A 21899-nucleotide genomic window follows, 5' to 3' on the forward strand; every position below is an offset into this window, starting at 1 on the left:
ACAGAGAGAAATCTCAATAAGATAAAGACAAGTGACACGACAATTTTTATCCCGTGGTTCGGTCAAGTATAAAATACTTGCCTACTCCATGTTGTGGCGTCCCAATGGACGAGAGTTGCACTCAACCCCTTTCAAGTGATCCAAAGATCAACTTGAATACCACGGTTCTCTCTTTATCTCAATAATGTCCTGTTGTGAGGATTCTCCACAATTTGGAGTCTCTTACGCGTTACACGATTTGATCTCCGATGAACACAAGAGTAAGGGGTAGAAACGGAAAGGGAAATGGGCCTAACAATTTCCTATAATCAATTTTGGTGTTTGACGTCCATCACAAACCATATAGACTAACTAGTTTGTCTAGTCGTTAATTTTCGCAGGTGCATAAAGTTCAACATAAACATACAAAGAAAAAGACTTTAAAGAATTCTACAAAGTTTGGAGCATACAAGAATTGGTACGGCCAGTGGCGCACCGGACACTGTCCGGTGCCCAGGCCTCAACCACTATCTCAGCGCGTGTCCGCTATAATTCACTAGACTGTCTGGTGTGCCACTGGACTGTTCGGTGCGACAACGGAGCAACAGTCAACTTCGCCCAACGGTCGATTGCGCTGACTGCAGCGCAGTCAGCAGAGCAAAAGTCAGAAGTCAGTCTGCAAAGTCAGAACGCACCGGATTGTTCGGTGCCGCAAGAGGACAGAAGACTTCAACGGTCAACAGCTCCAAACCCCAACGGTCGGCTGACGTGGCACGCACCAGATAGTGAACAGTGCAGTGTCCGGTGTGCCACCGGACTGTCCGGTGTGCCCATCAACAGGAACAACTGGAATAGTGGTTGAGGCTATAAATACCCCCAACCACCACCATTCAAGCCATCCAAGCCTTGCAACTTCTCCATTCAATACTAGAGCAAAAGAATACACTCCAAAGACACAATCAAAGCATCAAATCCTCTCCAAGCTCCAAAAATCAAATCAAGTGCTTAGTTACTTAAGAGAGGGTGATTTGTGTTTGTTTTGTTGCTCTTGTTGTTTGGTTGCTTTCTTCTTCTCACTCTAATCTTTCTAAGTGCTTTATAAAGCTTGCAAGAGATACCTAATTGTGTGGTGATCCTTACGGGGTCTTAGTGACCCATGTGATTAAGAAGAAGCACTCAACCGGTCTAAGTGACCGATTGAGAGAGGGAAAGGGTTGGAATAGACCCGGCCTTTGTGGCCTCCTCAACGGGGAGTAGGTTCTTTGGAACTGAACCTCGAGAAACAAATCATCGTGTTCATTTGTGTTGATCTTCATCACTCGATTTGTTTCTCCCCTCTCCTCTCTCTCTAAAGTTCTCTTGCTCATATTGTTTTGAGTTGGCTCCCAAAGTTATCCGCATTGTTTGAGCAAATCATAGCAAGAGGAACGATATTCCACACTCCGAATTTATTTCTAACCCTAACCCCGGGTATATTGTGTGTTCAAAGTTTGTATTTTTCAAGTTTTGCCTATTCACCCCCCTCTAGGCGACTTTCAGAAACACACACAAGAACTTAAGTAGCAGCAACAACACGCGCACAAGTTAAGAAAAGAGCACATGAAACAAAACAGAGGAGTCACAGCTCAAAGACACGCTCAAATCTCTATCTCAATGAAACAATGGTGTTATTATGAAGTCTCGGCGTTGTAGAATGTTCAATGGGTGCTTTGTGTAGTGCTCCATGCGCCTAGGGGTCCCTTTTATAGCCCCAAGAGACCTGAGAGCCATTGGTGCTCCATTTGGTAGGCTTTGGTTGCCTTCTGTCCATGGGTGTAGCGGACTGTCCGGTGCACATCGGATAGTGAATAGTGCACAGGCAGAGAATTGCATGATTGGCTGATTTCCTGTTCTAGGGGGCACAGGACTGTCCGGTGCTCCAAGTGACCGTTGCCCCTCGGCCGACGTGGCAGCTAGCCGTTGGCCAGCTAGCACACCAGACTATCCGTCGCTCCACGTGGACGATCCATTGAATTATAGCCACTGTGGGCTAAAACTCCCGAGAGCAGGCAGTTGGCCGGACCGTGCACCAGACTTTCCGGTGGGTAGCACCAGACCATCCGGTGCACCACAGTCCAGCACAACTTCTCCTTTTCTATCTTGTTCTCTTTTGCTCCTTTTGACTTGACTTCATAAAGTCCCTAGAACTTAGAAAAATATGATTAGTATCCAAAACAATTGACTAAGTGTCTAGAGCTTACCTTTTTCACTTGGTCCCATATATATTTGTATTATGACCTCTTTCAAGCTCAATTTGCTTCATGCACCTTTGCTCATTTGTCAAGTTAGTCTCAACATAATGTGTTGTGCATTTAATCACCAAAACAATATAGAAATGGCCCAAGGGCACATTTCCCTTTCAATCTCCTTCTTTTTGGTGATTCATGCCAACACATCAAAAGCAACTCAAAATGCACTAACATCTCCAAATGCGAGCTAAAAAGTGCAAATTGATGTCAAACTTAATACCAGTTAAATTTTCATATGATTTGGCATATTTGGATCATTTTTGCCACCACTTGGTTTGTTTTCGCAAAACAAATTCATTTTCCTATCTCTATGTCAAGAACACTTGTTTTGGCAAATCAAAATATCTTTCAAGACTAGTTTTGATCGAAAGCCATAAATCTCCCCCTTTTCCCATAATCAAATTTCTCCCCTGCAAGAGTAGTTTTGCAATAAGAGGGTTTTGATCTAAGAAACCAAGTAGTCTTACACTAGAATTTTGAAAATTTCACAAGTGGTAGATGATCTAGTTGCTTTTGCCTTAATTTCTCCCCCTTTGGCATTAAGCATCAAAATAGAAGAACTAGTGGCCTTTTAACCCCATTGCCTCACAAAAATTGCAAGTAAAGCCGAGAGCAATGAGAAAACACAAATAGTGACTTGGAACAAGATGCATTGATACCGGAATGCAATGGAAGCCTCTTCTTTGTCCAAGTTCATCTTTTCCCTTTCAATCCTTCTTTGAGACTATATAAAAATCATTTAAGCAAACACATTAGTCTCAAAGGGTCAAGTTGTAGCATATCCTCCCCCTAAACATATGCATCAGTTGCACAAGGACTTGTGAGGCCCGAGGATGACACTTTACAACTTGAGACCAAAATAAATACGTAGAGACAGAAATGCTTATAAGAACATGATCAAAGGCATAAAAACACATGTATGCTATAGATCAATCCAAGTTTCACAAATATAAGACATTTAGCTCACTACGCAATCTGCAAAACCTTTTCTCATCTAAAGGCTTGGTGAAGATATCAGCTAGCTGGTTCTCGGTGCTAATGTGGCAAACATCGATATCTCCCATTTGCTGGTGGTCTCTCAAAAAGTGATGTCGGATGTCTATGTGCTTAGTGCGGCTGTGTTCAACTGAGAGCACCTAGAGGGGGGGTGAATAGGTGATCCTGTAAAATTCAAACACTAATAGCCACAAAACTTAGTTATGAGTGTTAGTACGACTAAATAACTTGAAGCGAGTTCTTGTGAACACAAACAATCACAGAGAGATCAACACAAGACACGCAATTTTTATCCTGTGGTTCAACCAAGTCACACTTGCCTACTTCCATGTTGTGGCGTCCCAATGGACGAGGGTTGCACTCAACCCCTTTCAAGTGATCCAATGATCAACTTGAATACCACGACTTTCTTTCTTAGTCTTTCTCCCGTTTGCGAGGAATCTCCACAACTTGGAGCCTCTCGCCCTTACAATGATGATCACAAAAGAAGCACAGAAGTAAGGGAGGGGAGAGCAGCACACACAAGACTCAAATCCGCAGCACAACCACGCACACAAGTCACAACCTGAGCTCAAAACACAACACACGGAGTTCACAACTCAAATGGAGCTCAAGTCACTATCACAAACAATCGAATGCGTGAAGTTGGAGTCTTAGAGTCTTAGAATGTTTCTTGTAAGCTTGTGTAGCTCCTCCATGCGCCTAGGGGTCCCTTTTATAGCCCCAAGGCAGCTAGGAGCCGTTGAAGATCAACATGGAAGGCTATTCTTGTCTTCTGTCGAGTGGCGCACCGGACAGCTACTGTAGCTTGTCCGGTGCCGATCTCCTTCCTTTTCCGGCACAGACGACCATTGCAGCTCCGGGCCCGTCGGCGCACCGGACACTGTCCGGTGCACACCGGACACTGTCCGGTGCACACCGGACACTGTCCGGTGCACACCGGACAGTCCGGTGCCCGCAGCCGACCGTTGGAGCTGCCACGCGTCGCCCGCGGATTATGCGGCCGACCGTTGGCACTGGCGACCGTTGGCTCACTGGACAGTCCGGTGCGCCACCGGACAGTCCAGTGAATTATATCCACGTCGCCTTTTCCGTTTCCCGAGAGCGACGAGTTCGTCGCGGACGACTCACCGGACAGTCCGGTGCACCATCGGACAGTCCGGTGAATTATAGCCGTACGCCGTCGTCGAGTCTCGAGAGCAGCCTTTTCACTCGGACCAGCCTGGCGCACCGGACACTGTCTGGTGCACCACCGGACAGTCCGGTGTGCCAGGCCGAGCTGGACTTCGGCTGCACACAGCCAAGTCTTTTGCAATTCTTTTCTTTTCTTCTTTTCTCTGTTTCTAACACGTAGACAAATATATTAGTATACAAAAACCAATTACTAAGTCTAGAAACATACCTTGTTATATGATTTGCACTTGTTGCTTGTTTGGCACATAATCAACTCACTTACTATGTGTTGAACACTTACTCACCAAAACATTATAGAAACGGCCCAAGGGCACATTTCCCTTTCATCAACAGGATTATCCGCCAAGCGGATTGCACTCTCATTATCACATAGGAGTGGGACTTTGCTTAGATTATAGCCAAAGTCTCAAAGGGTTTGCCTCATCTAAAGTAGTTGCGTGCAACACTAGCCCGCGGCAACATACTCGACCTCAACGGTGGATAGGGAAACGAATGTTTGTTTCTTAGAGCTCCAAGACACCACGGACCTTCCCAGAAACTGACAAGTCCCAATGTGCTCTTCCTATCAACCTTGCACCCGGCATAGTCAGAATCTAAATACCCAATTAAGTCAAAGGTAGACCCCTTTGGATACCAGATCCCGAAGTAAGGCGTATGAACTAAATATCTAAGAATCTGCTTCACGGCCACACAGTGACATTCCTTGGGGTCAGATTGAAATCTAGCACATGCATACGCTAAGCATTATATTCGGTCTAGTAGCACAAAGGTAAAGTAGTGAACCTATCATAGACCAATATGTCTTTTGATCAACGGACTTACCTCCCTTGTCGAGGTCCAAGTGTTCGTCGGTTCTCATTGGCGTCTTGGCGGGCTTTGTGTCCTTTATCCCAAACCTTTTTAGTAAGTCTTGAGTGTACTTTGTTTGGGATATGAACGATCCTTCCTTGAGTTGCTTCACTTGAAATCCAAGAAAGTAGTTTAACTCGCCCATCATTGACATCTCGAATTTCTGCATCATTACCCTGCTAAACTCTTCACAAGACTTTTGATTAGTAGAACCAAATATTATGTCATCGACATATATTTGGCATACAAATAAATCACCATTAAAAGTCTTAGTAAAAAGAGTAGGGTCCACTTTCCCGACCTTGAAAGCATTGGAAATGAGAAATCTCTAAGGCATTCATACCATGCTCTTGGAGCTTGCTTAAGCCCATAGAGCGCCTTAGAGAGCTTATAAATATGGTCGAGATACCTATCATCCTCGAAGTCAGGGGGTTGCTCCACGTATACCTCCTCCTTGATTGGTCCGTCGAGGAAGGCGCTCTTCATGTCCATTTTTAACAACTTAAAAGAATGGTGAGCAGCATAGGCCAATAAAATGCGAATTGACTCAAGCCTAGCTACAGGAGCGAAAGTCTCCTCAAAATCCAGACCTGCCACTTGGGCATAACCTTTTGCCACAAGTCAAGCCTTGTTTCTTGTCACCACCACGTGCTCATCTTATCTGTTGTGGAACGCCCACTTGGTTCCCACAACATTTTGCTTCGGACGTGGCACCAGACTCCACACTTCATTTCTCTTGAAGTTGTTGAGTTCCTCCTGCATGGCCAATACCCAGTCTGGATCTTGCAAGGCTTCTTCTACCCTGAAAGGCTCAATAGAAGAAACAAAAGAGTAATGTTCACAAAAATTAGCTAAACATGAATGAGTGGTTACTCCCTTGCTGATGTCACCCAGAATCTGATCCACTGGATAATTCCTTTGGATCATGGCCCGGACTTGAGTTGAAGGTGCCTGTGGTAGTTCTTCCTCCTTGTCCTTTTCTTCATGTGCTCCCCCTTGATCCATGCCTTTATCTTGAGGTACCTGTTCCTCGTCTTGAGTCAGGGGTTGCACCATTGTTGAGGAAGATGGTTGATCCTGCTCTTGTTGTTCCTATGGTCGCGTATCACCTATTGCCATAGTTCTCATTGCGACCATTGGAACTTCATCTATATCATCAAGATCAACTTGCTCTCTTGAAGAGCCATTAGTCTCATCAAATACAACGTCACTAGATACTTCAACTAAACCCGAAGATTTGTTGAAGACCCTATATGCCTTTGTATTTGAATTATAACCTAGTAAAAACCCTTCTATAGCTTTGGGAGCAAACTTTCATTGCCTACCTCTCTTAACCAAGATATATGATTTGCTTCCAAATACACGAAAGTATTAAACATTGGGTTTGTTACTGGTTAGGAGCTCGTATGATGTCTTCTTGAGGAGGCGATGAAGATAGATACGATTTATGGCATGGCAAGCCGTATTCACAGTTTCTGACCAAAACCGCTCCAGCGTCTTGTATTCTCCCAGCATCGTCCTTGCCATGTCGATGAGCGTCCTGTTCTTCCTCTATACCACACCATTTTGCTGTGGCGTGTACGGAGTAGAGAACTCATGCTTGATGCCTTCCTCCTCAAGATATTCTTCTACTTGAAGATTCTTGAACTCAGATCCATTGTTGCTTCTGATTTTCTTCACCTTGAGCTCAAACTCATTTTGGGCTCTCTTTAGGAAGCGCTTTAAGGCACTTTGGGTTTCTGACTTATCCTACAAAAACAATACCCAAGTGAAGCAGGAAAAATCATCAACAATTACAAGACCATACTTCCCCCGATGCTAAGATAAGAAACGGGCCCGAAGAGATCCATATGGAGAAGTTCCAGTGGTCTTGACGTTGTCATCACATTCTTGCTTGGATGAGTAGTTCCCACCTACTTCCCTGCCTGGCACGCTGCACAAGGTTTGTCTTTCTCAAAACAGACATATGTTAGTCCTAACACATGTTCTCCTTTAGAAGCTTATGAAGATTCTTCATTCCAACATGTGTTAGACGGTGGTGCCAAAGTCAGCCCAAGTTAGTCTTAGCAATTAGACATGCATCTATATCGACATTATCCTTAGTAAAATCAAACAAATAAAGCTTGTCGTCTAATACACCTCTAAAATCTAATGAACCATCACTTCTTCTAAAGACAGATACATCAATGTTTGTAAATAAGCAATTACAATCCATATGGCATAATTGACTTAGAGAAAGCAAATTATAACCAAGCGATTCTACTAGGAATACATTAGAAATTGAATGCTCGGTAGTGATGGCTATTTTACCCAAACCGACCATGCCATGATTCCCATCCCCAAAGATAATCGTGTCTTGGGATCCTTGTTCTTGACGTAGGAAGTGAACATCTTCTTCTCCCCCATCATATGGTTTGTGCATCTGCTGTTAATAATCCAACTTGTGCCCTCGGATGCATAAACCTGCAAGGTAGTTTAACCTTGGGATTTAGGTACCCAACTCTTGTTGGGTCCTATAAGATTAGTCACATAGGATTTTGGAACCCAAATGCAAGTCTTACCTTCCTTGCATTTAGACCCCACATTTCTAGCAACAACTTTATCATTTTTACAATGTAGCACATATGCGGCATCATAAGTACGATGTAGCATATTTGGACCATTAGATGCATTTCTAGGCACATGAGAAACAACATGATGAACATGGCGCCTAGGTCTACTCCTAACATGAACATACGAAGAACTAGAAGATGCAAACATGGCATGAGAATCAAAGACAACATCATGACGTATAGGTAAAACAATATGATCATAACAACCATCATGATGAGCAATCTTAGAGGCATTCTTAACATGCACGTACAAATAAGCATGGTTCTTTTTTTTCATGAAAAGAATGTGAACTACTAGCCATAGGTGCCTTCCTTTTCTCCTTGATGAGATTGGAGGCCCTTTAACTTATTAAGTTCTTGGTTCCCTTTTGGAAACCAAGTCCATCCTTAATGGAGGGATGTCTACCAATGGTGTATGAATCCCTGGCAAATTGTATCTTATCACATTTATTTTTGCAAATTTTAAGTTGAGCAGTAAGATTGACAACTTCATCATTCAACTTAGAGATAGTGGAAGCATGATTATTGCAAGCATTAACATCAAAATCTTTACATCTATTGTAAATAGAAACATGCTCCACAGATGAACTAACAATATTTAATTTTTCTATTCTAGCATTTAAATCAGTATTTGATCTCTTAAGGCTAGAAATAGACTCATGGCAAGAAGACAATTTTGAAGAAAGAATTTCATTTTTCTTAACCTCTAAAGCAAGAGATTTTTCAACATTAACAAGTTTATCATGTTCTTCATAAAGAATATCTTCTTGTTTTTCTAACAACCTATCCTTCTCATTAAGGGCATCAATTAGTTCATTAATTTTGTCTACTTTTGATCTATCTAAACCCTTAAAGAGATCACTATAGTCTACATCATCATCAGAATCCTCATCACTAGAAGAAGTGTGCTTCGGAGTATCTCGTGCACGTACCTTCTTCTCCTTAGACATGAGGCAAGTATGTCGCTCGTTGGGGATGAGGGAGGACTTGTCGAAGGAGAAGGCAGCAAGTCCCTACTCGTCGGAGTCGGATGAAGAATAGTCTGAGTCCCACTCCTTGCCGATGTGAGATTCGCCCTTTGCCTTCCGATAGTTCTTTTTCTTCTCCTTCTTCCCTCTCTTTTCTTGTCGCTGGTCATTCTCATTATCGGTACATTATGCAATAAAATGACCAGACTTACCACATTTGAAGCAAGAACGCTTTTCCCTCGATTTGTTCTTGTTGGGGTACTTCTTGCGTCCCTTCAATGCGGTCTTGAAGCGCTTGATCACAAGCGACATTTCGTCCTCGTTAAGCCCGGTAGCCTCCACTTATGCCACCTTGTTAGGTAGCGCCTCCTTGCTATTTGTTGCCTCGAGAGCAACAGGTTGTGGCTCGTAGAGAGGAAGCGGTCCATTGGCAATGTCATCAACGTACCTTGCCTCCTTCACTATCATGCGCCCGCTTACAAATTTTCCGAGAATTTCCTCGGGCGTCATCTTGGTGTACCTGGGATTCTCACGAATAAGGTTTACAAGATGAGGATCAATAACAGTAAATGACCTTAGCATGAGTCGAATGACATCATGATCCGTCCGTCTTGTGCTCCCGTAGCTTTGGATCTTGTTCATCATGGTCTTGAGCCTATCGTAGGTTTTAGTTGTCTCTTCTCCCCTTTTCATGGCAAACCTCCCAAGTTCACCATCTACCAACTCCATTTTGGTAATCATGGTGGCGTCATTTCCCTCATGTGAAATCTTGAGGGTGTCCCATATTTGCTTGGCATTGTCCAAGACGCTCACTTTGTTGTACTCATCCCTACATAGAGATGCTAACAGAACAGTAGTAGCTTGGGCATTTTTATGAATTTTCTCATTAATAAGTATGGGATTATCACTACAATCAAAATGCATTCCATTTTCCACTATTTCCCAAATACTAGGATGAAGAGAGAGAAAAATGACTGCGCATTTTATGACTCCAAAAAGAATATTCGTCTCCATTAAAGTGAGGGTGTTTTCCAAGTGGAATAGACAACAAATGTGCATTTGAATTGTAGGGAATATGAGAGTAATCAAAAGAATAGTTTTGATTAACTGTTTTCTTTTTCGACGAGGAGTCTTCATCGTTGTCGTCCCTTGGTGAAGAAGAGGAGGCATCGCTATCATAGTAGATGATCTTCTTGATGCGCCTCTTCTTCTTCCCATCCTTCCTCTTATTGTTTGAGCCTGAGTCGGTGGACTTGTCACCTTTTGGCGCATCAACATAGATAGTATCCTTCTCCTTCTCCTTGTCGTTGATCACCATCCCCTTGCCTTTAGGATCTATCTCTTCAGGCGGTTAGTCCTTGATGAAGAGAACGACTTTGATACCAATTGAGAGCACCTAGAGGGGGGTGAATAGGTGATCCTATAAAAATAAGTCAACAAAGCAAACTTGGTCTAATATGGATTAGAGATATCAAGAGCCAAGTCCGAGTGAAGAAATGTGAGGAGACGACTTCTTCACTTAATTGCTCTTCACTAAGTGAGTATTAAACTTAGAGCAATTATGTAAGTAAAGTAAATGGGCTAGACAGAGAGAAATCACAATAAGATAAAGACAAGTGACACGACGATTTTTATCCCGTGGTTTGGTCAAGTATAGAATACTTGCCTACTCCACGTTGAGGCGTCCCAATGGACGAGGGTTGCACTCAACCCCTTTCAAGTGATCCAAAGATCAACTTGAACACCACGGTTCTGTCTTTATCTCAAGAATATCCCATTGTGAGGATTCTCCACAATTTGGAGTCTCTCATGCCTTACACGATTTGATCTTCGATGAACACAATAGTAAGGGGGATTAGAAACACACACAAGAACTTAAGTTGCAGCAACAACATGCACACAAGTCAAGAAAAGAGCACACGAAACAACATAGAGGAGTCACAACTCAAAGACGCGCTCAAATCTCTATCTCAATGAAACAATGACGTGATTGCAAAGTATCGGCGTTGTAAGATGTTTAATGGGTGATTGGTGTAGTGCTCCATGCGTCTAGGGGTCCCTTTTATAGGCCCAAGAGACCTAAGAGTCGTTGGAGCTCCATTTGGTAGGCTTTGGTTGCCTTCTGTCAGCGGGTGCACCGGACTGTCTGATGCACACCGGATAGCGAACAGTGCACAAACAGAGAATCGCGTGATTGGCTGATTTCATGTTCTAGGGGCACTGGACCGTCTGGTGGGGGCACCAGACTGTTCGGTGCTCTAATTGATCGTTGGCCCTCAACCGACGTGGCAACTAGTCGTTGGCCAGCTAGCACACCGGACTGTCCGGCGCTCCGCGCGGATGGTCCGGTGAATTATAGCCTCTATGGGTTAAAACTCCCGAGAGCAGGCGTTGGTCGGACCGTGCACCGGACTATCCAGTGCACACCGGACCGTCCAGTGCACCACAGTCCAACACAACTTCTCATTTTCTATCTTATTCTCTTTTGCTGCTTTTGACTTGACTTCATAAAGTCCCTAGCACTTAGACAAATATAATTAGTATCCAAAACAATTGATTGAGTGTCCAGAGCTTACCTTTTTCACTTGGTCCCATATAGATTTATATTATGACCTCTTTCAAGCTCAATTGCTTCATGTACCTTTGCTCATTTGTCATGTTAATCTCAACATAATGTGTTGTGCATTTAGTCACCAAAACAATATAGAAATGGCCCAAGGGCGCATTTCCCTTTCACTCTCTGCGCAGACTGTCCGGGGAGCGTTGATCGACTGCTCACTTCTTGGATTCCTTCACTATTTTCTTGGGCTTGCTTTTGGTCTTGAGTCTTGTACTTCTACGTATCTTTTAGGTGTTCTTTTGAGGTGTTGCATCCTTAGAGCCTCAGTTCAATCCTCTTTGCATCCTGTGAACTAACAAACACTAGCAAAAACAATAGTCTGTAGGTTATGTTGATCATCAAATGCCAAAATCAATTAGTCTAATGGGTCAAGGTCCATTTCCTTACACATGTCAATCCAATACCAAATTAACAAAGTTCATCACTCATTAGTTCATCCAACATAAGTGTGGGCTTTGTTTTCTGACAAATGGTTGCCCGTTCGAGCTAACAAGTTGGCTCGAGCTCGGCTTGAGCCGAGCTGAGGTGCTAGTTTAGCTCGTGGCAAAATTGAAACGAGTTGAGTCGAGTCAAGCTGAGTTGACATGAGCCGAGTTGTAACACCTCAAATCCAAAAGGTGAAACCAATTTAGCTTTAGTATAAAATCACTAGAGAGAAGAGAGTTATTTTTGAAATTTAATTTTAATTCAAGTGTGTGAATGCATTCATGTTCGGATCATGACTTCCGGTTGTTAATTTATTGCAAAGATGTATTTTTGTATTTGATCTATTTTTGTGAAGACTAATTTATTTAAATACATAGGACTTACCCTAAATTATTATTTAAAATTGGGTACTTTATTTTTTGAATTTATTATTATATATATATATAGACATGTATGTATTAAAAATAAGAATGGAGGATGAGATGTGCCACTCTGTTCCTTACGGTTTGAGAAGCATGACAGTTCCACTCTTGACGGTTTGTGTACCACGTAGTTACCTTTTGGGTACTTGGCCCCAATCATAGCCAATAAACCCGTGGTAGGTTCGAGGTCCACTATCAACCACCTCTAGGAATGGATACCCTAGGTGCTATAGTATAAATTAGGCCTGAGCAGAGAGAACATACTACAGGCAACACCTTTGAGGTGGGTTAGGTTGATAAGACCCCTTTGAAGAGACAAGAAGAATATGTGACTGGGACCCCTGCCATGTGTCATCACAAGGGCCCCTCACCACATAAGCCTTCATTAGGTTTCCTTCTACAACAGCCCTCACTAGCTAGCTGATGGGATCTGTACGCGCCATGAGACCACACCAGCCCCCGAGCTATGGTGGGGTCGGGTAGCACCACGTGTCCCGTTGGGGCCCTAGACCCTAGGGAGGAGTCCAGACCTCCCAAAGAGGACTCCTTCGAGTTCTTGTGCCACCGACTACTGTGTGGCACCCTGAGCCCTACGGTCCCGAGCTCTAGGGGGTTGCCTAATGTAGGGTCCATGCACGCCATGTGTCCTCTAGGCCCATGACGACCTTGGTCATTAGCCGCCTGATTGGTTATGTGCACCATCTCATCTCGGATCCCCGCACGTGTTTACTTTTTTAAGATTATGTTTAGTTGCCTATATGTGAGAGGCACAACCTGCATGGGTGGATGCAAAACAAACCATTTTGATGCTATTAGCTTGCATCCACCCATACACTCAAAATTGTCGTATCCGGCTAGCCAGGGTGGCGCTAGCCTGTGCGTGGATGTGCAACCATCCAATCAGGCCGTAGAGGGCTCACGACGTCTCTAACTGGGAAGGCTCCCGGCGTGCCACGTGTCTACTGCCCACGTCGTGGACGGACAGGGAAGTTGGTGATGTTAAAGATGTGTTGCACCTATCCGACGGAATATGCATGACAGTTGCAACATCATGTCCACTCCCTAGTAGTCAGGCCCCAACATTCCGGGGCATTGCACTAGCGTGGCATTGTGGCAGTGTGTGCAACATGCGCTACGACCTAACATGACCCCAGTGCGCGACGTGAACAGTACATGACATGGCTTGTCACATTATAGACCATCTGCACCATACACCACAGTGTACACGACCCCAGTCATCCACAACATGCATCATAGCTTCTGAAGGCTCCTGTAGCAGCATGGAGGGTCTGCTCCTCTACCTACCACATCCTAGGAATCTGGCAACGTGCGCATGCCCCACTCACGCCTGAGTCATTCGGTACAGGCAAGGCATGCGTCTATAGCTCCTCGAACATTCTGATAGGACCTTGGATTAACATCAATAGAAGTTTCTATTGATGCAGGGTGGTACTAATGCCAGGTCTGGCCCCACCAAACACATCTACTCCCTCTTCCTTGAATATAAAAGGGAGAGAGAGGACCTGTATTCCCTTTTTCGGATATCCTTTTCTAGACATGTACACTCTTACACTCTCCTGTTCACAAGCATCCTTATGCTCAGGACTTAACCATTTTCCAAAAACCCAACCAATCTACCAAAAGAGGACGTAGGGTATTACACCTCCCGCCGACCCTGAAAGGGAAATAGGGTTTACCATTTCCTATAAATAGATTTTGGTGGTTGATGACCAACACAAACCATATGGACTAACTAGTTTGGCTAGATATGATTTATCTTAGGTGCATAAGGTTCAAAACAAACCAAGAAAGAATTCAGTTAGGGAACACAATTTATTTGGAACAAAAAGGACTTGAGTGTGCTGATTTTTTGGTACAACTTCAAACAAGCCACTCTCGGGTTTCTGCCAGGCGCGCTCCACTATAATTCACCGGACTGTCTGGTGTGCCACCGGACTGTCCGGTGAGCCAGCGGAGCAACGACTCCCTGTGCGCCAACGGTCGACTATGCAGAGCTAAAGTGATGAACAGTACCGCGGCAGAAGTCAGAGCGCAGAAGTCAGAGGGCACCAGACTGTCCGGTGTGGCATCGGACTGTCCGGTGCAGCTAGAAGACAAACATCTCCAACGGTCAACTGCTCCGAACCATAACGGTTGCGCTGACGTGGCGCGCACCGGACAGTGTATAGTGACTGTCCGGTGGCGCACCAGACTATCCGGTGCGCCCATCGCCAGCAGCCCTTGCTAACGGCTAGGAAGTGGTTGGGGGGCTATAAATACCCCCCAACCACCTCATTCATTGGCATCCAAGTTTTCTTAACATCTCATTCATTGCAAGAGCAAAAGACTTCACTCCAAGACACATTCAATAGATTAAATACTCTCCAAGCCTCCAAATCAACTCAATTCCATTAGGGACTTGAGAGAGGGTGTTTTGTGTTCTTTTGTTGCTCTTGTTGCTTGGATTGCCTTTCTTCCTTCCTCACTCTTTTTCTAAGTGATTGTAAAGCTAAGCAAGAGACACCAAGTGTGTGGTGGTCCTTGCGGGGTCTTAGTGACCCGTGTGATTAAGGAGAAGGCTCACTCGGTCTAAGTGACCGTTTGAGAGAGAGGGAAAGGGTTGAAATAGACCTGGTCTTTGTGGCCTCCTCAACGGGGACTAGGTTCTTTGGAACCGAACCTTGGTAAAACAAATCACCGTGTCTACTTGCTTTGATTCTCGCTTGATTAGTTTGCCCTCTTTCCTCTCTCTAACATTTCCTTGCTAGTATTAATTTGAGTTTTCTCCCATACGTCATCTGCACCCTTTGAGCAACGCTTAGCAAGAGAAACATTCTTTCGGACTTGAAATTAATTCTAACGCTAACTCCGGACCTAGTGTGTATTTAAAGTTCATAAATTTCAGGTTTCGCCTATTCACCCCCTCTAGGCGCCTTTCAATTGGTATCAGAGCCAGTGCTTCATTAAGATCATGTCCGACGAAAAGCCCGCGGGCTCGGGGAAGACTCTTTAAAAGAGTCAGGCAACACGTATAAGGAGGAATCCTCTTCCTCCATCAAGTCACATCAGAGAGGTGACAAGAAGAAGAAGATGAAGAAAGTGGTCTACTACGAGACCGACTCTTCGTCACCCTCCACGTCTGGCATCGAGTCGTCCACTACTTCTAAGTGCCATGAGCACAAGAAGTATAGTAAGATGCCCCTACGCTATCCTCGTATTTCAAAGTGCGCTCCATTACTTTCCATACCCCTAGGCAAACCACCATATTTTGATGGTGAAGACTATTGCATGTGGAGTGATAAAATGAGGCACCATCTAACCTCACTCCACAAAAGTATTTGGGATATTGTTGAATTTGGAGCGCAGGCACCAAAGGTGGGGGACGAACACTACGACTCCGACGAGGCCGCCCAAATTAGGCACTTCAACTCCCAAGCAACTTCTATACTCCTTGCCTACTTGTGTCGAAAGGGGTATAATAAGGTGCAAGGGTTGAAGAACGCCAAAGAAATTTGGGACGTCCTCAAAACGGCGCACGAAGGGACGAGGTGACCAAGACCACCAAGCGTGAGATGATCGAGGGGGAGTTTGGTCGATTCGTCCTCAACAAAGGGGAAGAGCTGCAAGCCATGTACAACCAGCTCAAGACAATGATGAACCAAGTGTGCAACCTCGGGAGCACCAAGTGGGATGACCATGAAATGGTCAAGGTTATTCTTAGATCACTTGTTTTTCGTAATCCCACTCAAGTACAATTAATGCGTGGGGATCCTAGATACAAACAGATGTCTCCCGAGGAGGTAATTAGCAAGTTTGTGAGCTTTTAACTTATAATCAAAGACTCCAAACACATTGTCGACTTGGAGCAAGCCGCCACCTCTACACCTGAGGTGCAACCCGCCGCATTCAAAGCGACGGAAGAGAAGGAGGAGTCTACACCAAGTAGGCTTCTAATCGACGCCTCCAAGCTCGACAACGAGGAAATGACGCTCATCATCAAGAGCTTTTGCCAAATCCTCAAGCAAAGGAGGGGGAAGGACTACAAGCCCCACTCCAAAAGGGTGTGCTACCGGTGTGGTAAGTCCGGTCACTTTATCGCTAAATGTCCATATTCTGGTGAAAGTGACAGGGACAAAGACAAGAAGGGGAAGAAGAAGGACAAGAAGAAACACTACAAGAAGAAGGGCGGCGAGGCGCACATGGGGCGGGAATGGGACTCCGATGAGAGCTCCACTAACTCCTACTCCAATGAGGACGCCGCCATCATCGCCGTCAACAAGGGCCTCCTCTTCCCAACGTTAGCCACAAATGTCTCATGGCAAAGGACGACAAGAAGAAGAAGGTACATTCTAGAAGTACCCCCAAATATACTACATCTAGTGATGAGAGTAGTTCTAGCGATAATGAAGATGATTTAATTTCTCTCTTTGCCAACCTTAACATGGACCAAAAGAAAAAATTGAATGAATTAATTGAAACCATTAATGAGAAGGATGATCTCTTGGAATGCCAAGAAGACTTGCTCGTTAAAGAAAATAAAAATTTGTTAAGTTGAAAAATGCTTATGCTCTAGAAGTAGAAAAATGTGAAAACTTGTCTAAAGAGCTTAGCATTTGCAATAATTCAATTTCGTGTCTTAGATATGAAAATGCTAATTTAGTTTCTAAAATTGAAAATTTAAATGTTTGCAATGATTCAATTACATGTCTTAGAGATGAGAATGCTAGTCTAACTGCTAAGATTAATGAATTGAACATTTGCATGCCATCTACATCTACTATTGAAAATGTCACCAATTGTATTAGATGTAAAGATGTTAATATTGAAGCTATGTATGATCATCTTGCTATGATTAAACAACAAAATGACCACATAGCTACATTAAATGCCAAAATTGCCGAGCATGAACTTGAAAATGAAAATTTTAAATTTGCTAGAAGCATGCTCTATAGTGGGAGACACCCTGGCATTAAGGATGGCATTGGGTTCCAACAAGGGAGCCAAAGCAATGTCAAGCTTAATGCCCCCAAGAAATTGTCTAATTTTGTTAAGGGCAAGGCTCTCATGGTTCAGGATAGTGAAGACTATATTTTATATCCTGCAAACTATCCTAAGCACAAGATTAGAAAAATTCATGCTAGGAAACCTCACACTGTTTCTCATCATGCATTCATGTATAAGAATGAGGCTTCTAGCTCTAGGAATACCACTAATGTTAAAGTGTCTAAAAAAGAAAATTCCTAATGAATAAAATAAGCATGATATTTCATTTAAGACTTTTGATGCTTCTTATGTGCCTACTAACAAATCAGGCAAAATAGTTGTCAAATATGTTGGGGGCAAACACAAGAGTCCAAAGACTTGTGTTTGGGTACCCAAGGTGCTTGTTTCTAATGTGAAAGGACCCAGGACCGTTTTGGTACCTAAGAACAAGATCTAAACTTGTTTTGTAGGTTCATGCATCCGGTGGTTCAAGTTGGATAATTGATAGCGGGTGCACAAACCACATGACAGGGGAGAAAAGGATGTTCTCCTCATATGAGAAAAATGAAGATCCCTAAAGAGCTATCACATTCGGGGATGGAAATCAAGGTTTGGTCAAAGGTTTGGGTAAAATAGCTATATCTCTTGACCATTCTATTTCCAATGTTTTTCTCGTAGATTCTTTAGATTAAAATTTGCTTTCTCTTTCTGAATTATGCAAAATGGGCTACAACTGTCTATTTACTGATATAGGTGTTACTGTCTTTAGAAGAAGTGATGATTCAATAGCTTTTAAGGGAGTGCTAGATGGCCAGCTATACTTAGTTGATTTTAATGATAACCAAGCTAAACTAGACACTTGCTTAATTGCTAAGACTAATATGGACTGGCTTTGGCATCACCGGCTTGCCCATGTTGGGATGAAGAATCTTCACAAGCTTCTAAAGGGAGAGCACATTTTAGGACTAATCAATGTTCATTTTGAGAATGATAGGATTTGTAGCGCATGCCAAGCAGGAAAGCAAGTTGGAGTTCATCATCCACACAAGAACATAATGACGACTTACAGGCCGCTTGAGCTACTCCACATGGACCTATTCAGCCTAATCGCTTACATAAGCATCGGCGGGAGTAAGTACTGTCTAGTTATTGTGGGTGATTATTCTCGCTTCACTTGGGTGTTCTTTTTGCAGGAAAAATCTCAAACTCAAGTGACCCTAAAGAGATTCTTAAGACGGGCTTAAAATGAGTTCGGATTGAGAATCAAAAAGATAAGAAGCAACAATGGGACGAAGTTCAAGAATTCACAAATTGAAGGTTTTCTTGAGGAGGAAGGCATCAAGCATGAGTTCTCTTCTCCCTACACACCTCAACAAAATGGTGTAGTGGAGAGGAAGAATAGAACTCTATTGGACATGGCAAGAACCATGCTTGATGAATACAAGACACCGGATCTGTTTTGGGCGGAGGCGATTGAAAATCGCCTGCTACTCCATCAACCGGTTATATCTTCATTAAATCCTCAAGAAGACATCATACGAACTCCTCACTCGTAAAAAGCCTAATGTTTCATATTTTAGAGTCTTTAGGAGCAAATGCTTTATTCTTATCAAAATAGGTAGAAGTTCTAAATTTGCTCCTAAAGCAGTAGATGGATTTTTTTAGGTTATGACTCAAACACAAGGGCATATAGAGTCTTCAACAAATCCACTGGATTAGTTGAGGTTTCTTGTGATATTGTGTTTGATGAGACTAATGGCTCCCAAGTGGAGCAAGTTGATCTTGATGTATTAGATGATGAAGAGGCTCCATGCATCGCACTAAGGAACATGTCCATTGGTGTCGTGTGTCCAAAAAATCCAAGGAGGCCACACAAGCACAAGATCAACCATCATCTTCAATGCAAGCATCTCCACCCACCCAAGATGAGGATCAGGCTCAAGATGATGAAGATGAAGATCAAGAGGATGAGCCACCTCAAGAGGAGGACATTGATCAAGGGGGAGATGAAGATAATAATGACAAGGAAGATGATCAAGAGATTAGAGATCAAAGACCGCCACATCCAAGAGTCCACCAAGCAATTCAAAGAGATCACCCCGTCAACTCCATTCTTGGTGACATTCACAAGGGGGTAACAACTAGATCTCGAGTTGCACATTTTTGTGAACATTACTCTTTGTGTCTTCTATTGAGCCATACAAGATAGAGGATGCATCAAGAGATCGAGATTGGGTGGTGGCTATGCAAGAGGAGCTCAACAACTTCACAAGGAATGAGGTATGGCATTTAGTCCCACGTCCTAACCAAAATGTTGTAGGTACCAAGTGGGTATTCCGCAACAAGCAAGATGAACATGGTGTGGTGACAAGGAACAAAGCCTGACTTGTTGCAAAAGGTTATTCACAAGTCGAAGGTTTGGATTTCAATGAAACTTATGCACCCGTAGCTAGGCTTGAATCAATTCGTATATTACTTGCTTATGCAACTTACCATGGCTTCAAGCTTTATCAAATGGACGTGAAGAGTGCCTTCCTCAATGGACCTATCAAGGAAGAGGTCTATGTTGAGCAACCTCCCGACTTTGAAGAAAGTGAGTATCCTAACCATGTTTATAAGCTCTCAAAGGCGCTTTATGGGCTCAAGCAAGCCCCAAGAGCATGGTATGAATGCCTAAGAGACTTTCTTATAACTAATGGCTTTAAAGTCGGAAAAGCCGATCCTACTCTCTTCACTAAAATTGCTGCAAAAGGATTGTTTATATGCCAAATTTATGTTGATGATATTATATTTGGGTCTACTAACAAGTCAACTTGTGAAGAGTTTAGTAGGATTATGATACAGAAATTCGAGATATCTATGATGGGGGAGTTAAAGTATTTCCTTGGATTTCAAATCAAGCAACTCCAAGAGGGCACCTTCATCGGCCAAACTAAGTACATTTAAGACATGCTTAAGAAGTTTGGAATGAAGAATGGCAAACCCATCAAGACACCCATGGGAACCAATGGGCATCTCGACCTCGACACGAGAGCTAAATCCGTAGATCAAAAGGTATACCGGTCGATGATAGGATCTTTACTCTACTTATGTGCATCTTGAACGGATATTATGCTTTCTGTATGCTTGTGTGCAAGGTTCCAAGCAAATCCTAAGGAAGTTCACCTTAGGGCCGTGAAAAGAATCATGAGATATTTAGTTTACACTCCTAAGTTTGGGCTTTGGTACCCCAAGAGATGTACCTTTGATTTAATTGGGTATTCCGATGCCGATTATGCCGGATGTAAAATAGATAGAAAGAGCACACCAGGGACTTGTCAGTTTCTGGGAAGATCCCTGGTGTCTTCGGCTTCAAAGAAATAAAACTTCGTAGCTCTTTCCACCGTCGAAGCCGAGTACATTGTCGTAGGACATTGTTGTGCGCAATTGCTTTGGATGAGGCAAACCCTTCGGGACTATGGCTACAAATTGAGTAAAGTCCCTCTCCTATGTGATAATGAGAGTGCAATCCGCATGGCGGATAATCCCGTTGAACACAACCGCACTAAGCACATAGACATCCAGTATCACTTTCTGAGAGATCACCAACAAAAGTGGGATATCGAAATAGCTTATGTGAGCACTCACAACCAATTAGCCGATATCTTTACCAAGCCACTAGATGAGAAAACCTTTAGCAAACTTAGGAATGAGCTAAATATTCTTGATTCTCGGAACTTTGATTGAAACATTGCACACATCGCTCATATACATACCTGTGATCATGTCTCTTTCATTTGGTACAAATGCATATTTCTTATTCTTCTTGTGCCAAGGCTAAGACTAATATGCTTTCAAGTATCTCTCTATGATTAGTCTTAGATTGAAAGGGAAATGGAGTATTCGGCAAAGACAAGGCTTCCACTCGTATTCGGCAAAGACAAGGCTTCCACTCTGACGATATCACTTACCCTTTGCCGTTACTCATGTCACTCTCAATGGTATGACCCTTCACTCGTATTTATATTACCAACGGTGAGAAAGTATTAAGAAAAAATACAAAAGGGCTCTCAAGTTCTCTGTTTTTGGCGATTAATGTCAAAGGGGGAGAAAGTATTAAGCCCAAAGCACAAGGACCGCACCACCACCATTTCAAAATTTCACAAATAAGTATTTCAATTGGTATTTGATCAAAATGAATTTTCAATTGTTATGTGAAGTGAATTTCTCAATTGGTATCTCATATTGATATTTCAAAACTGTTTTCAAATTGGCATCTTCAAAGCTTCACATTAAGTATGAAAGAATTTCAATTGGTATAATTTTACTTCATATCTAATTCAAAACCCTCTTGAAAGCTAAGGGGAGAATTTCATTCAGGGGGAGCTTTTATTTAGTCAAAGGAAAAGCATTTGAAATAGGGGGAGAAATTTCAAATCTCAAAAATGCTTCTTGCAATATCATTCCTATACCTTTGACTATTTCCAAAAGATTTTGAAAGGATTTTCCAAAAATATTTGCAAAAATAAAACAAGTGGTGCAAATGTGGTCCAAAATGTCAAATAAAGTAAAAGCAATCCATT

This window comes from Zea mays, chromosome 7 (assembly GCF_902167145.1).
Source record: "Zea mays cultivar B73 chromosome 7, Zm-B73-REFERENCE-NAM-5.0, whole genome shotgun sequence".
Taxonomy (NCBI): Eukaryota; Viridiplantae; Streptophyta; class Magnoliopsida; order Poales; family Poaceae; genus Zea; species Zea mays.